This window comes from Argopecten irradians, chromosome 14, assembly GCF_041381155.1.
Source record: "Argopecten irradians isolate NY chromosome 14, Ai_NY, whole genome shotgun sequence".
NCBI classification, from domain to species: Eukaryota; Metazoa; Mollusca; class Bivalvia; order Pectinida; family Pectinidae; genus Argopecten; species Argopecten irradians.
Window position 1 is genome coordinate 22,547,833 of NC_091147.1, and position 18,856 is coordinate 22,566,688.

At 30.1% G+C, this 18,856-nt stretch overlaps 1 protein-coding gene across 2 annotated transcripts in view; it reads left to right on the top strand.

The window, feature by feature from the left end:
• The first annotated feature begins 2,816 nt into the window (after window positions 1-2,816).
• Window positions 2,817-18,856, top strand: part of LOC138307750 (cysteine and histidine-rich domain-containing protein 1-like) — a 28,046-nt gene continuing 12,006 nt past the window's right edge. The window contains exon 1 of one of the 2 annotated variants that reach the window (XM_069248615.1): window positions 2,817-2,890. The gene's annotated coding sequence lies outside the window, so the exon portion shown is untranslated. Of the gene's footprint in view, window positions 2,891-3,367; window positions 3,444-18,856 lie in introns of those variants that run through there. The other variant, XM_069248616.1, reaches the window with a different exon arrangement.

Sequence of the window (18,856 nt, forward strand, 5' to 3'; positions counted from 1 at the left end):
CTTATATTACACACGCAGACATGCCTAGTTATCACCAAGTGAGCGGCAGGCTGTTCCTGGGTAGGCCTTGAAATGGGTGATGTCATGTTTTGCTCATGCAGCGCAGCCCACAGATTTTCTTCAGAGAACTTCTGAGTAATCCTTGCTATGTGTCAGAATTTGCACATGACATGAATACAATGTGTAAAATGATGCCATCATGAAGAGAAGCAAGGCCTGTGAAATTCTTTCCACGTATAAGCTTCCACGGAACAATTGTCCATATATTTGTATATAGGAAAATACCTTAACTTGAATATTCTCCTAAGAGGAAATTATATATTGCTAGAAGTCAAAGAATAACATCATAAGAAAAGGGAACCGTTACATTGATGAATCCTGAGAATGTTTTTCTATGGTCTATTTTTATGTCTCCATTATGTTAAGGAATCCTTAATGGCTTACGGAGTAAGGCGTATTGTAAAGAAATGGGGCCTGTTGGAGACACATACTGAAAACTCTGACTGATGTGCAATGGGATAGTGGAGACTAACGCAGTTACTCATATAAGAATTGTGTTTAGTTTGGATGCATCAGTGAGATTAAAGTTTGGCGCTGCGCTGCAGATGAGAGTTTCGGCGTACACCTAAATCACCTGGACATATATAAAGTAATTGATGACAAGTATTTAGCCGGAAGTTGGATAAAATTTTGAACATTTATGAGATGATATAACAGACTTCTGAATATATACATAGCTGCGCGTCAGCGCTTTATCGGTTTCATTTTTGGAATCGATCAGTTTACTTCTTGCACGATTCAACTATAACGATTGATAGTCATGGGCGACACTTGCATGCTCGTTAATTGAAAGACAGATTAAATATCCATAATGGTCGTATTTATTTTGTGAAAACTAAAATTCTCAAGAATTCATGGAATATAAGAATGTTTTAGCATGTTCATTTATGTTCAAAATCTGTGTGTGGTTTCATAGGCCTCTAAGTAGATAATTTTTATAAGCTTACCCGAGTATTATTATGTTTTTAAAAGTGATCGCTATCTACTGATTATATAAACATGTTCCAAATGCCACACATCTTGTGGTTGGCTCACAAGCAATACATTGAATATTCTTCGAGTCAAAAGGCTCCTATGGTAACTATAGAATTTCAGTAAGGGAATAGTTTATAATCTTTAATTATGAGGAACCAATATCTCTGTTAGCAAAATGAAAAACAATTGAAATATGCAAAAGAAAGGTCAATCAAATAATAAGTCTTAATCTAATAGGATATTGAAGCATTGAGTGTCACTATTTTTTAGCAGGGTATGCCATAAAGAAATTTTTGTTTGCAAACTGTGTAAATCTTCATAGACTTACTTAATAACATAAAACACGTTTAAATGTACGATTCCATTGACTTTCCAATGGATTATTTTTTCTAAATCAGCTACGCAACATCGACGTCTTAATTGTGATGTCATGATAACATGAGGTTTTAACGCCATTCTCACATCTTTTTCTTTATAGTATAAAAATTATCTGACAATCAGAAAGTTGGATTTGGTATGAAAACAACTAAAAATTAATTATATTTTATATTTGATTGAAGGATTTTTCTCTGCACTATATTTATTATTCCAATATATATATATATATATATATATATATATATATATATGATAATAGTTGGGGGAGAAATGATTGATATAAACAACTTAGATCTGTTTCATTTACTTCTGATTTTTCATTTTGATCTTTTTAGCCCACCATCATCAGATGGTGGGCTATTCAAATCGCTTTTTGTCCGTGGTCTGTTGTCCGTCCTTCTGTCCATTAACAATTCTTGTTACCGCTATTTCTCAGAAAGTATTGAAGGGATCTTTCTCAAATTTCATATGAAGGTTCCCCTAGGGCCCTAGTTGTGCATATTACATTTTGGGACTATTCGGTCAACAAAATGGCCATCTGGCAGCCATCTTGGATTTTGATAGTTAAAGCTTGTTACCCCTATTTCTCATACTGAAGGGATCTTTCTCAAATTTTACGTGTAGGTTCCCCTTGGGGTCTAGTTGTGCATATTGCATTTTGGGACCAATCAGTCAACAAGATGGCCGACAGAACGCCATCTTGAATTTTGATAGTCAAAGTTTGTTACCGCTATTTCTCAGAAAGTGTTGAAGGGATTCTTCTCAAATTTCACATGTAGGTTCCCCTAGGGGTCTTGTTGTGCGTATCACATTTTGGGACCAATCAGTGAACAAGATGGTCGTCAAGCCGCCATCTTGGATTTTGAAAGTTGAAGTTTGTTACCACTATTTCTCAGAAAGTACTGAAGGGATCTGTCTCCAATTTCATGTGAAGGTTCCTCTAATGGTCTAGTTGTGCATATTGCATTTTGGGACCAATCAGTCAACAAGATGGCTGACAGGCCACCATCTTGGAATTTCATAATTAATGTTGGTTACCGCTTTTTCTCAGAAAGTACTGAAGTGATCTGTCTCAAATTTTATATGTAACCCTAGGACCTTTATCGTGCATATTGCATTTTTGGACTGATCGGTCAAAAAGATGGTCGACAGGTAGCCATCTTGGATTTTTATCATTGAAGTTTGTTACTGTTATATATCTCAGAAAGTACTCTAAGGATCTTTCTCAAATTTCATATGTAGTAATATGTAGTCAAAGTTTGAAAAGCAGAGAAAAGATCCCTCTTTCGTTTGTCAGACCTAGATCATTCTTTGGTGGGCGCCAAGATCCCTCTGGGATCTCTTGGTTTTTTTTTGTTTTTTTGTTGTTGTTTTTTTGTTCTGTGATTCGTATTCTTCTTTGCAGGGCTGTACAAAGGGAAAACACAATGAAGTTAAACCTCCAGAGGTAGAAAAGCCACCCAAACCTGACAATGAGGTACCAACAAATCTATTATATCTTATACACCCAAACCTGACAATGAGGTACCAACCAATCTATTATATCTTATACACCCAAACCTGACAATGAGGTACCAACCAATCTATTATATCTTATACACCCAAACCTGACAATGAGGTACCAACCAATCTATTATATCTTATACACCCAAACCTGACAATGAGGTACCAACCAATCTATTATATCTTATACACCCAAACCTGACAATGAGGTACCAACCAATCTATTATATCTTATACACCCAAACCTGACAATGAGGGTACCAACCAATCTATTATATATCTTTATACACCCAACCTGACAATGAAGGTACCAACCAATCTATTATTATAACCTGGACAATGCACGGCCCCCCCCCCCCACTTATACGACCCAAACCTGACAATGAGGTACCAACCAATTATTATATCTTATACACCCAAACCTGACAATGAGGTACCAACCAATCTATTATATCTTATACACCCAAACCTGACAATGAGGTACCAACCAATCTATTATATCTTATACACCCAAACCTGACAATGAGGTACCAACAAATCTATTATATCTTAGATATGTATCTTTCCCTAACAATATGCATTTTCAGCTGCCAATTTCCAATGATCTATTGCTGGAAAAAAAACAACAAACAAACAAACAAACAAACAAACTAAAGCCAAATCTAATATGTCTTCAAATATTTATGTTATTATGACACATTTACGTAATGTAGTTATAAAAATCAGAGTGAGACTTGCAGTACATATCTGACACAAATCAAATTCAATAGTCACTTTCTTTGTAACACGTAGACATGACATTGAAATGTTATTTATGTGATCTTTCATACTTGAATATGTCAAAGGTTAGGGATATTCAAGCCTCAGGTTTTAGTACAAATTGTGATCCTGAGGGCAGAATATCCCTATCCTTCATATTCACATATGAAAGAGTATTTTTCTCTCATACCATGACATTTTTATTGCAATATTACAATTTATTTATGGTACATTATTTTGTAGCTCACCATTTTGAGAATATAAGTTGAAGAAAACCACAAATTAGTTCAACATCCATAAAAATTATTTGATACTTTTAACGTAAATCCTGTTGTTTAATAAAAGAAGAGGGTATGTTATTGTCCTATAACATATACTGGTAATAAAAGAAGATTTGTTATTGTCCTATAAGATATACTGGTAATAAAAGAAGATTTGTAATTGTCCTATAAGATATACTGGTAATAAAAGAAGATGGTTTGTTATTGTCCTATAAGATATACTGGTAATAAAAGAAGACGGTTTGTTATTGTCCTATAAGATATACTGGTAATAAAAGAAGACGGTATGTTATTGTCCTATAAGATATACTGGTAATAAAAGAAGACGGTATGTTATTGTCCTATAAGATATACTGGTAATAAAAGAAGATTTGTTATTGTCCTATAAGATATACTGGTAATAAAAGAAGATTTGTTATTGTCCTATAACATATACTGGTAATAAAAGAAGACGGTATGTTATTGTCCTATAAGATATACTGGTAATAAAAGAAGATGGTATGTTTATTGTCCTTTATCTGCAACATATACTGGTATAAAATATGAAGACGATATGTTATTGTCCTAACTTGACCAGAACTTGAACATATACTGGTAATAAAAGAAGAAAATCGGTATGTTATTGTCCTATAACAAATACTGGTAATAAAAGATTGGTCGTTATTTGAGTTTTTCATTTCCTTTCATTGATCCTATAGACATATACGGTTAATAAAAGAAAGACACTATGTTATGTCCTATAACATATACTGGTAATAAAAGTAAGAACTGTCATGTTGCTTTTGTTTGAAAGCCATAATGGTTGCAGGATAAACTGAATACACGGTTAGTATCTTAAATACAAGTTTTATTTTGTCCTATAACATAAGTATACTGGTAATAAAAATATACTGAAGACGGTTTGTTATTGTCCTATAACATATACTGGTAATAAAAGAAGACGGTATGTTATTGTCCTATAACATATACTGGTAATAAAAGAAGACGGTTTGTTATTGTCCTATAAGATATACTGGTAATAAAAGAAGACGGTATGTTATTGTCCTATAAGATATACTGGTAATAAAAGAAGACGGTATGTTATTGTCCTACAAGATATACTGGTAATAAAAGAAGATTTGTTATTGTCCTATAAGATATACTGGTAATAAAAGAAGACGGTTTGTTATTGTCTATAAGATATACTGGTAATAAAAGAAGATTTGTTATTGTCCTATAAGATATACTGGTAATAAAGAAGATTTGTTATTGTCCTATAACATATACTGGTAATAAAAGAAGACGGTATGTTATTGTCCTATAAGATATACTGGTAATAAAAGAAGATGGTATGTTATTGTCCTATAACATATACTGGTAATAAAAGAAGACGGTATGTTATTGTTCTATAACATATACTGGTAATAAAAGAAGATTTGTTATTGTCCTATATGATATACTGGTAATAAAAGAAGACAGTATGTTTTGTCCTATAAGATATACTGGTAGGTTATTGTCCTATAACATATACTGGTAATAAAAGAAGACAGTATGTTATTGTCCTATAACATATACTGGTAATAAAAGAAGATGGTATGTTATTGTCCTATAAGATATACTGGTAATAAAAGAAGATTTGTTATTGTCCTATAAGATATACTGGTAATAAAAGAAGACAGTATGTTATTGTCCTATAAGATATACTGGTAATAAAAAAAGACGGTATGTTATTGTCCTATAACATATACTGGTAATAAAAGAAGATGGTATATTATTGTCCCTATAACATATACTGGTAATAAAAGAAGAGGGTAGGTTATTGTCCTATAAGATATACTGGTAATAAAAGAAGACGGTATGTTATTGTCCTATATGATATATGGTAATAAAAGAAGACGGTATGTTATTGTCCTATAAGATATACTGGTAATAAAAGAAGATGGTTTGTTATTGTCCTATAAGATATACTGGTAATAAAAGAAGATGGTATGTTATTGTCCTATAAGATATACTGGTAATAAAAGAAGACGATATGTTATTGTCCTATAAGATTATACTGGTAATAAAAGAAGATTTGTTATTGTCCTATAAGATATACTGGTAATAAAAGAAGACGGTATGTTATTGTCCTACAAGATATACTGGTAATAAAGAAGATTTGTTATTGTCCTATTAACATATACTGGTAATAAAAGAAGACGGTATGTTATTGTCCTACAAGATATACTGGTAATAAAAGAAGATTTGTTATTGTCCTATAAGATATACTGGTAATAAAAGAAGACAGTATGTTATTGTCCTACAAGATATACTGGTAATAAAAGAAGACGGTATGTTATTGTCCTATAAGATATACTGGTAATAAAAGAAGATGGTATGTTATTGTCCTACAAGATATACTGGTAATAAAAGAAGACAGTATGTTATTGTCCTATAACATATACTGGTAATAAAAGTAGACGGTTTTTTATTGTCCTATAAGATATATGGTAATAAAGAAGATTTGTTATTGTCCTATAAACAAATACTGGTAAATAAAAGAAGACGGTATGTTATTGTCCTATTAGATATATGGTAATAAAAGAAGAGGGTATGTTATTGTCCTATAAGATATACTGGTAATAAAAGTAGACGGTTTGTTATTGTCCTATAAGATATACTGGTAATAAAAGAAGACAGTATGTTATTGTCCTATAACATATACTGGTAATAAAAGAAGACGGTATGTTATTGTCCTATTAGATATACTGGTAATAAAAGAAGAGGGTATGTTATTGTCCTATAAGATAAACTGGTAATAAAAGAAGACGGTTAGTTATTGTCCTATAAGATATACTGGTAATAAAAGAAGACGGTATGTTATTGTCCTATAACATATACTGGTAATAAAAGAAGACAGTATGTTATTGTCCTATAACATATACTGGTAATAAAAGAAGAGGGTAGGTTATTGTCCTATAACATATACTGGTAATAAAAGAAGAGGGTAGGTTATTGTCCTATAACATATACTGGTAATAAAAGAAGACGGTATGTTATTGTCCTATAACATATACTGGTAATAAAAGAAGAGGGTAGGTTATTGTCCTATAACATATACTGGTAATAAAAGAAGACGGTAGGTTATTGTCCTATAACATACACTGGTAATAAAAGAAGAGGGTATGTTAATGTCCTATAACATATACTGGTAATAAAAGAAGATGGTATGTTATTGTCCTATAAGATATACTGGTAATAAAAGAAGACGGTTTGTTATTGTCCTACAAGATATACTGGTAATAAAAGAAGAGGGTAGGTTATTATCCTATAACATATACTGGTAATAAAAGAAGATGGTATGTTATTGTCCTATAACATATACTGGTAATAAAAGAAGCCGGTTTGTTATTGTCCTATAAGATATACTGGTAATAAAAGAAGAGGGTAGGTTATTATCCTATAACATATACTGGTAATAAAAGAAGATGGTATGTTATTGTCCTATAAGATATTACTGGTAATAAAAGAAGACGGTTTGTTATTGTCCTATAAGATATACTGGTAATAAAAGAAGACGGTATGTTATTGTCCTATAACATATACTGGTAATAAAAGAAGAGGGTAGGTTATTGTCCTATAATATATACTGGTAATAAAAGAAGACGGTAGGTTATTGTCCTATAACATATACTGGTAATAAAAGAAGACGGTATGTTAATGTCCTATAACATATACTGGTAATAAAAGAAGACGGTATGTTATTGTCCTACAAGATATACTGGTAATAAAAGAAGACAGTATGTTATTGTCCTATAACATATACTGGTAATAAAAGTAGACGGTTTGTTATTGTCCTATCAGATATACTGGTAATAAAAGAAGATTTGTTATTGTCCTATAACAAATACTGGTAATAAAAGAAGACGGTATGTTATTGTCCTATTAGATATACTGGTAATAAAAGAAGAGGGTATGTTATTGTCCTATAACATATACTGGTAATAAAAGTAGACGGTTTGTTATTGTCCTATAAGATATACTGGTAATAAAAGAAGACAGTATGTTATTGTCCTATAACATATACTGGTAATAAAAGAAGACGGTATGTTATTGTCCTATTAGATATACTGGTAATAAAAGAAGAGGGTATGTTATTGTCCTATAAGATATACTGGTAATAAAAGAAGACGGTTAGTTATTGTCCTATAAGATATACTGGTAATAAAAGAAGACGGTATGTTATTGTCCTATAACATATACTGGTAATGAAAGAAGACAGTATGTTATTGTCCTATAACATATACTGGTAATAAAAGAAGAGGGTAGGTTATTGTCCTATAACATATACTGGTAATAAAAGAAGAGGGTAGGTTATTGTCCTATAACATATACTGAAGAGGTAGGTTATTGTCTATAACAATACTGGTAATAAAAGAACGGTATGTTATTGTCCTATAACATATACTGGTAATAAAAGAAGAGGGTAGGTTATTGTCCTATAACATATACTGGTAATAAAAGAAGACGGTATGTTATTGTCCTATAACATACACTGGTAATAAAAGAAGAGGGTATGTTAATGTCCTATAACATATACTGGTAATAAAAGAAGATGGTATGTTATTGTCCTATAAGATATACTGGTAATAAAAGAAGACGGTTTGTTATTGTCCTACAAGATATACTGGTAATAAAAGAAGAGGGTAGGTTATTATCCTATAACATATACTGGTAATAAAAGAAGATGGTATGTTATTGTCCTATAACATATACTGGTAATAAAAGAAGCCGGTTTGTTATTGTCCTATAAGATATACTGGTAATAAAAGAAGAGGGTAGGTTATTATCCTATAACATATACTGGTAATAAAAGAAGATGGTATGTTATTGTCCTATAAGATATACTGGTAATAAAAGAAGACGGTTTGTTATTGTCCTATAAGATATACTGGTAATAAAAGAAGACGGTATGTTTATTGTCCTATAACATATACTGGTAATAAAAGAAGGGGTATGTTATTGTCCTATAAGATATACTGGTAATAAAAGAAGAGGGTAGGTTATTGTCCTATAACATATACTGGTAATAAAAAGAAGACGGTATGTTAATGTCCTATAACAAATACTGGTAATAAAAGAAGACGGTATGTTAATGTCCTATAACATATACTGGTAATAAAAGAAGAGGGTAGGTTATTGTCCTATAACATATACTGGTAATAAAAGAAGACGGTATGTTAATGTCCTATAACATATACTGGTAATAAAAGAAGATGGTATGTTATTGTCCTACAAGATATACTGGTAATAAAAGAAGAGGGTAGGTTATTGTCCTATAACATATACTGGTAATAAAAGAAGATGGTATGTTATTGTCCTATAACATATACTGGTAATAAAAGAAGACGGTTTGTTATTGTCCTATAACATATACTGGTAATAAAAGAAGACGGTATGTTATATATATACTGGTAATAAAAGAAGACAGTATATATTTTATTGTCCTATAAGATATACTGGTAATAAAAGAAGATGGTATGTTATTGTCCTATAACATATACTGGTAATAAAAGAAGACGGTATGTTATTGTCCTACAAGATATACTGGTAATAAAAGAAGATTTGTTATTGTCCTATAAGATATACTGGTAATAAAAGAAGATTTGTTATTGTCCTATAACATATACTGGTAATAAAAGAAGATGGTATGTTTTTGTCCTATAACATATACTGGTAATAAAAGAAGACGGTTTGTTATTGTCCTATAACATATACTGGTAATAAAAGAAGCCGGTATGTTATTGTCCTATAACATATACTGGTAATAAAAGAAGACGGTATGTTAATGTCCTATAACATATACTGGTAATAAAAGAAGAGGGTAGGTTATTGTCCTATAACATATACTGGTAATAAAAGAAGACGGTATGTTATTGTCCTATAACATATACTGGTAATAAAAGAAGACAGTATGTTATTGTCCTATAACATATACTGGTAATAAAAGAAGACGGTATGTTATTGTCCTATAACATATACTGGTAATAAAAGAAGATGGTATGTTATTGTCCTATAAGATATACTGGTAATAAAAGAAGACGGTTTGTTATTGTCCTACAAGATATACTGGTAATAAAAGAAGAGGGTAGGTTATTATCCTATAACATATACTGGTTATAAAAGAAGAGGGTATGTTATTGTCCTATAACATATACTGGTAATAAAAGAAGAGGGTATGTTAATGTCCTATAACATATACTGGTAATAAAAGAAGATGGTATGTTATTGTCCTATAAGATATACTGGTAATAAAAAAAGACGGTTTGTTATTGTCCTACAAGATATACTGGTAATAAAAGAAGAGGGTAGGTTATTATCCTATAACATATACTGGTAATAAAAGAAGATGGTATGTTATTGTCCTATAAGATATACTGGTAACAAAAGAAGACGGTTTGTTATTGTCCTAAAAGATATACTGGTAATAAAAGAAGACGGTATGTTATTGTCCTATAAGATATACTGGTAATAAAAGAAGAGGGTATGTTATTGTCCTATAACATATACTGGTAATAAAAGAAGACGGTATGTTATTGTCCTATAACATATACTGGTAATAAAAGAAGACATTATGTTATTGTCCTATAACATATACTGGTAACAAAAGAAGGTTTGTTATTGTCCTATAACATATACTGGTAATAAAAGAAGGTTTGTTATTGTCCTATAACATATACTGGTAATAAAAGAAGACAGTATGTTATTGTCCTATAAGATATACTGGTAATAAAAGAAGACGGTATGTTATTGTCCTATAAGATATACTGGTAATAAAAGAAGACGGTATGTTATTGTCCTATAAGATATACTAGTAATAAAAGAAGAGGGTAGGTTATTGTCCTATAATATATACTGGTAATAAAAGAAGATTTGTTATTGTCCTATAACATATACTGGTAATAAAAGAAGATGGTATGTTATTGTCCTATAAGATATACTTGTAATAAAAGAAGATTTGTTATTGTCCTATAAGATATACTGGTAATAAAAGAAGACAGTATGTTATTGTCCTATAAGATATACTGGTAATAAAAGAAGATGGTAGGTTATTGTCCTACAAGATATACTGGTAATAAAAGAAGACGGTAGGTTATTGTCCTACAAGATATACTGGTAATAAAAGAAGACGGTAGGTTATTGTCCTATAAGATATACTGGTAATAAAAGAAGACGGTATGTTATTGTCCTATAAGATATACTGGTGATAAAAGAAGATTTGTAATTGTCCTATAAGATATACTGGTAATAAAAGAAGATTTGTTATTGTCCTATAAGATATACTGGTAATAAAAGAAGATTTGTTATTGTCCTATAACATATACTGGTAATAAAAGAAGACGGTATGTTTTTGTCCTATAACATATACTGGTAATAAAAGAAGACGGTTTGTTATTGTCCTATAACATATACTGGTAATAAAAGAAGACGGTATGTTATATATATACTGGTAATAAAAGAAGACAGTATATATGTTATTGTCCTATAAGATATACTGGTAATAAAAGAAGAGGGTAGGTTATTGTCCTATAACATATACTGGTTATAAAAGAAGACGGTATGTTATTGTCCTATAACATATACTGGTAATAAAAGAAGACAGTATGTTATTGTCCTATAACATATACTGGTAATAAAAGAAGACGGTATGTTATTGTCCTATAACATATACTGGTAATAAAAGAAGATGGTATGTTATTGTCCTATAAGATATACTGGTAATAAAAGAAGACGGTTTGTTATTGTCCTACAAGATATACTGGTAATAAAAGAAGAGGGTAGGTTATTATCCTATAACATATACTGGTAATAAAAGAAGAGGGTATGTTATTGTCCTATAACATATACTGGTAATAAAAGAAGCCGGTATGTTATTGTCCTATAACATATACTGGTAATAAAAGAAGACGGTATGTTATTGTCCTATAAGATATACTGGTAATAAAAGAAGAGGGTATGTTATTGTCCTATAACATATACTGGTAATAAAAGAAGACGGTATGTTATTGTCCTATAACATATACTGGTAATAAAAGAAGACGGTATGTTATTGTCCTATAACATATACTGGTAATAAAAGAAGACATTATGTTATTGTCCTATAACATATACTGGTAATAAAAGAAGGTTTGTTATTGTCCTATAACATATACTGGTAATAAAAGAAGGTTTGTTATTGTCCTATAACATATACTGGTAATAAAAGAAGATGGTATGTTATTGTCCTATAAGATATACTGGTAATAAAAGAAGACGGTATGTTATTGTCCTACAAGATATACTGGTAATAAAAGAAGATTTGTTATTGTCCTATAAGATATACTGGTAATAAAAGAAGATTTGTTATTGTCCTATAACATATACTGGTAATAAAAGAAGATGGTATGTTTTTGTCCTATAACATATACTGGTAATAAAAGAAGACGGTTTGTTATTGTCCTATAACATATACTGGTAATAAAAGAAGCCGGTATGTTATTGTCCTATAACATATACTGGTAATAAAAGAAGACGGTAGGTTATTGTCCTATAACATATACTGGTAATAAAAGAAGAGGGTATGTTATTGTCCTATAACATATACTGGTAATAAAAGAAGCCGGTATGTTATTGTCCTATAACATATACTGGTAATAAAAGAAGACGGTATGTTAATGTCCTATAACATATACTGGTAATAAAAGAAGAGGGTAGGTTATTGTCCTATAACATATACTGGTAATAAAAGAAGACGGTATGTTATTGTCCTATAACATATACTGGTAATAAAAGAAGACAGTATGTTATTGTCCTATAACATATACTGGTAATAAAAGAAGACGGTATGTTATTGTCCTATAACATATACTGGTAATAAAAGAAGAGGGTATGTTAATGTCCTATAACATATACTGGTAATAAAAGAAGATGGTATGTTATTGTCCTATAAGATATACTGGTAATAAAAGAAGACGGTTTGTTATTGTCCTACAAGATATACTGGTAATAAAAGAAGACGGTTTGTTATTGTCCTATAAGATATACTGGTAATAAAAGAAGAGGGTAGGTTATTGTCCTATAAGATATACTGGTAATAAAAGAAGACGGTTTGTTATTGTCCTAAAAGATATACTGGTAATAAAAGAAGACGGTATGTTATTGTCCTATAAGATATACTGGTAATAAAAGAAGAGGGTATGTTATTGTCCTATAACATATACTGGTAATAAAAGAAGACGGTATGTTATTGTCCTATAACATATACTGGTAATAAAAGAAGACGGTATGTTATATATATACTGGTAATAAAAGAAGACAGTATATATGTTATTGTCCTATAAGATATACTGGTAATAAAAGAAGAGGGTAGGTTATTGTCCTATAACATATACTGGTTATAAAAGAAGACGGTATGTTATTGTCCTATAACATATACTGGTAATAAAAGAAGACAGTATGTTATTGTCCTATAACATATACTGGTAATAAAAGAAGACGGTATGTTATTGTCCTATAACATATACTGGTAATAAAAGAAGATGGTATGTTATTGTCCTATAAGATATACTGGTAATAAAAGAAGACGGTTTGTTATTGTCCTACAAGATATACTGGTAATAAAAGAAGAGGGTAGGTTATTGTCCTATAACATATACTGGTAATAAAAGAAGAGGGTATGTTATTGTCCTATAACATATACTGGTAATAAAAGAAGCCGGTATGTTATTGTCCTATAACATATACTGGTAATAAAAGAAGACGGTATGTTATTGTCCTATAAGATATACTGGTAATAAAAGAAGAGGGTATGTTATTGTCCTATAACATATACTGGTAATAAAAGAAGACGGTATGTTATTGTCCTATAACATATACTGGTAATAAAAGAAGACAGTATGTTATTGTCCTATAACATATACTGGTAATAAAAGAAGACATTATGTTATTGTCCTATAACATATACTGGTAATAAAAGAAGGTTTGTAATTGTCCTATAACATATACTGGTAATAAAAGAAGGTTTGTTATTGTCCTATAACATATACTGGTAATAAAAGAAGATGGTATGTTATTGTCCTATAAGATATACTGGTAATAAAAGAAGACGGTATGTTATTGTCCTACAAGATATACTGGTAATAAAAGAAGACGGTTTGTTATTGTCCTATAAGATATACTGGTAATAAAAGAAGATTTGTTATTGTCCTATAACATATACTGGTAATAAAAGAAGATTTGTTATTGTCCTATAACATATACTGGTAATAAAAGAAGACGGTATGTTTTTGTCCTATAACATATACTGGTAATAAAAGAAGAGGGTATGTTATTGTCCTATAACATATACTGGTAATAAAAGAAGATGGTATGTTATTGTCCTATAAGATATACTGGTAATAAAAGAAGACGGTTTGTTATTGTCCTATAAGATATACTGGTAATAAAAGAAGACGGTATGTTATTGTCCTATAACATATACTGGTAATAAAAGAAGCCGGTATGTTATTGTCCTATAACATATACTGGTAATAAAAGAAGACGGTATGTTATTGTCCTATAACATATACTGGTAATAAAAGAAGACGGTATGTTATTGTCCTATAACATATACTGGTAATAAAAGAAGACAGTATGTTATTGTCCTATAACATATACTGGTAATAAAAGAAGACATTATGTTATTGTCCTATAACATATACTGGTAACAAAAGAAGGTTTGTTATTGTCCTATAACATATACTGGTAATAAAAGAAGGTTTGTTATTGTCCTATAACATATACTGGTAATAAAAGAAGACAGTATGTTATTGTCCTATAAGATATACTGGTAATAAAAGAAGACGGTATGTTATTGTCCTATAAGATATACTGGTAATAAAAGAAGACGGTATGTTATTGTCCTATAAGATATACTAGTAATAAAAGAAGAGGGTAGGTTATTGTCCTATAATATATACTGGTAATAAAAGAAGATTTGTTATTGTCCTATAACATATACTGGTAATAAAAGAAGATGGTATGTTATTGTCCTATAAGATATACTGGTAATAAAAGAAGATGGTAGGTTATTGTCCTACAAGATATACTGGTAATAAAAGAAGACGGTAGGTTATTGTCCTACAAGATATACTGGTAATAAAAGAAGACGGTAGGTTATTGTCCTATAAGATATACTGGTAATAAAAGAAGACGATATGTTATTGTCCTATAAGATATACTGGTAATAAAAGAAGATTTGTTATTGTCCTATAAGATATACTGGTAATAAAAGAAGATTTGTTATTGTCCTATAAGATATACTGGTAATAAAAGAAGACAGTATGTTATTGTCCTACAAGATATACTGGTAATAAAAGAAGAGGGTAGGTTATTATCCTATAAACATATACTGGTAATAAAAGAAGAGGGTATGTTATTGTCCTATAACATATACTGGTAAATAAAAGAAGCCGGTATGTTATTGTCCTATAACATATACTGGTAATAAAAGAAGACGGTATGTTATTGTCCTATAAGATATACTGGTAATAAAAGAAGAGGGTATGTTATTGTCCTATAACATATACTGGTAATAAAAGAAGACGGTATGTTATTGTCCTATAACATATACTGGTAATAAAAGAAGATTTGTTATTGTCCTATAAGATATACTGGTAATAAAAGAAGATTTGTTATTGTCCTATAACATATACTGGTAATAAAAGAAGACGGTATGTTATTGTCCTATAACATATACTGGTAATAAAAGAAGATGGTATGTTATTGTCCTATAAGATATACTGGTAATAAAAGAAGACGGTTTGTTATTGTCCTACAAGATATACTGGTAATAAAAGAAGAGGGTAGGTTATTATCCTATAACATATACTGGTAATAAAAGAAGAGGGTATGTTATTGTCCTATAACATATACTGGTAATAAAAGAAGCCGGTATGTTATTGTCCTATAACATATACTGGTAATAAAAGAAGACGGTATGTTATTGTCCTATAAGATATACTGGTAATAAAAGAAGAGGGTATGTTATTGTCCTATAACATATACTGGTAATAAAAGAAGACGGTATGTTATTGTCCTATAACATATACTGGTAATAAAAGAAGACGGTATGTTATTGTCCTATAACATATACTGGTAATAAAAGAAGACATTATGTTATTGTCCTATAACATATACTGGTAATAAAAGAAGGTTTGTTATTGTCCTATAACATATACTGGTAATAAAAGAAGGTTTGTTATTGTCCTATAACATATACTGGTAATAAAAGAAGATGGTATGTTATTGTCCTATAAGATATACTGGTAATAAAAGAAGACGGTATGTTATTGTCCTACAAGATATACTGGTAATAAAAGAAGATTTGTTATTGTCCTATAAGATATACTGGTAATAAAAGAAGATTTGTTATTGTCCTATAACATATACTGGTAATAAAAGAAGATGGTATGTTTTTGTCCTATAACATATACTGGTAATAAAAGAAGACGGTTTGTTATTGTCCTATAACATATACTGGTAATAAAAGAAGCCGGTATGTTATTGTCCTATAACATATACTGGTAATAAAAGAAGACGGTAGGTTATTGTCCTATAACATATACTGGTAATAAAAGAAGAGGGTATGTTATTGTCCTATAACATATACTGGTAATAAAAGAAGCCGGTATGTTATTGTCCTATAACATATACTGGTAATAAAAGAAGACGGTATGTTAATGTCCTATAACATATACTGGTAATAAAAGAAGAGGGTAGGTTATTGTCCTATAACATATACTGGTAATAAAAGAAGACGGTATGTTATTGTCCTATAACATATACTGGTAATAAAAGAAGACGGTATGTTATTGTCCTATAACATATACTGGTAATAAAAGAAGACGGTATGTTATTGTCCTATAACATATACTGGTAATAAAAGAAGAGGGTATGTTAATGTCCTATAACATATACTGGTAATAAAAGAAGATGGTATGTTATTGTCCTATAAGATATACTGGTAATAAAAGAAGAGGGTATGTTATTGTCCTATAAGATATACTGGTAATAAAAGAAGACGGTTTGTTATTGTCCTACAAGATATACTGGTAATAAAAGAAGAGGGTAGGTTATTGTCCTTTAAGATATACTGGTAATAAAAGAAGACGGTTTGTTATTGTCCTAAAAGATATACTGGTAATAAAAGAAGACGGTATGTTATTGTCCTATAAGATATACTGGTAATAAAAGAAGAGGGTATGTTATTGTCCTATAACATATACTGGTAATAAAAGAAGACGGTATGTTATTGTCCTATAACATATACTGGTAATAAAAGAAGACGGTATGTTATATATATACTGGTAATAAAAGAAGACAGTATATATGTTATTGTCCTATAAGATATACTGGTAATAAAAGAAGAGGGTAGGTTATTGTCCTATAACATATACTGGTTATAAAAGAAGACGGTATGTTATTGTCCTATAACATATACTGGTAATAAAAGAAGACAGTATGTTATTGTCCTATAACATATACTGGTAATAAAAGAAGACGGTATGTTATTGTCCTATAACATATACTGGTAATAAAAGAAGATGGTATGTTATTGTCCTATAAGATATACTGGTAATAAAAGAAGACGGTTTGTTATTGTCCTACAAGATATACTGGTAATAAAAGAAGAGGGTAGGTTATTATCCTATAACATATACTGGTAATAAAAGAAGAGGGTATGTTATTGTCCTATAACATATACTGCTAATAAAAGAAGCCGGTATGTTATTGTCCTATAACATATACTGGTAATAAAAGAAGACGGTATGTTATTGTCCTATAAGATATACTGGTAATAAAAGAAGAGGGTATGTTATTGTCCTATAACATATACTGGTAATAAAAGAAGACGGTATGTTATTGTCCTATAACATATACTGGTAATAAAAGAAGACAGTATGTTATTGTCCTATAACATATACTGGTAATAAAAGAAGACATTATGTTATTGTCCTATAACATATACTGGTAATAAAAGAAGGTTTGTTATTGTCCTATAACATATACTGGTAATAAAAGAAGGTTTGTTATTGTCCTATAACATATACTGGTAATAATAAAAGAAGATGGTATGTTATTGTCCTATAAGATATACTGGTAATAAAAGAAGACGGTATGTTATTGTCCTACAAGATATACTGGTAATAAAAGAAGATTTGTTATTGTCCTATAACATATACTGGTAATAAAAGAAGACGGTATGTTTTTGTCCTATAACATATACTGGTAATAAAAGAAGAGGGTATGTTAATGTCCTATAACATATACTGGTAATAAAAGAAGATGGTATGTTATTGTCCTATAAGATATACTGGTAATAAAAGAAGACGGTTTGTTATTGTCCTATAAGATATACTGGTAATAAAAGAAGACGGTTTGTTATTGTCCTAAAAGATATACTGGTAATAAAAGAAGACGGTATGTTATTGTCCTATAACATATACTGGTAATAAAAGAAGACGGTATGTTATTGTCCTATAACATATACTGGTAATAAAAGAAGACGGTATGTTATTGTCCTATAACATATACTGGTAATAAAAGAAGACAGTATGTTATTGTCCTATAACATATACTGGTAATAAAAGAAGACATTATGTTATTGTCCTATAACATATACTGGTAACAAAAGAAGGTTTGTTATTGTCCTATAACATATACTGGTAATAAAAGAAGGTTTGTTATTGTCCTATAACATATACTGGTAATAAAAGAAGACAGTATGTTATTGTCCTATAAGATATACTGGTAATAAAAGAAGACGGTATGTTATTGTCCTATAAGATATACTGGTAATAAAAGAAGACGGTATGTTATTGTCCTATAAGATATACTAGTAATAAAAGAAGAGGGTAGGTTAT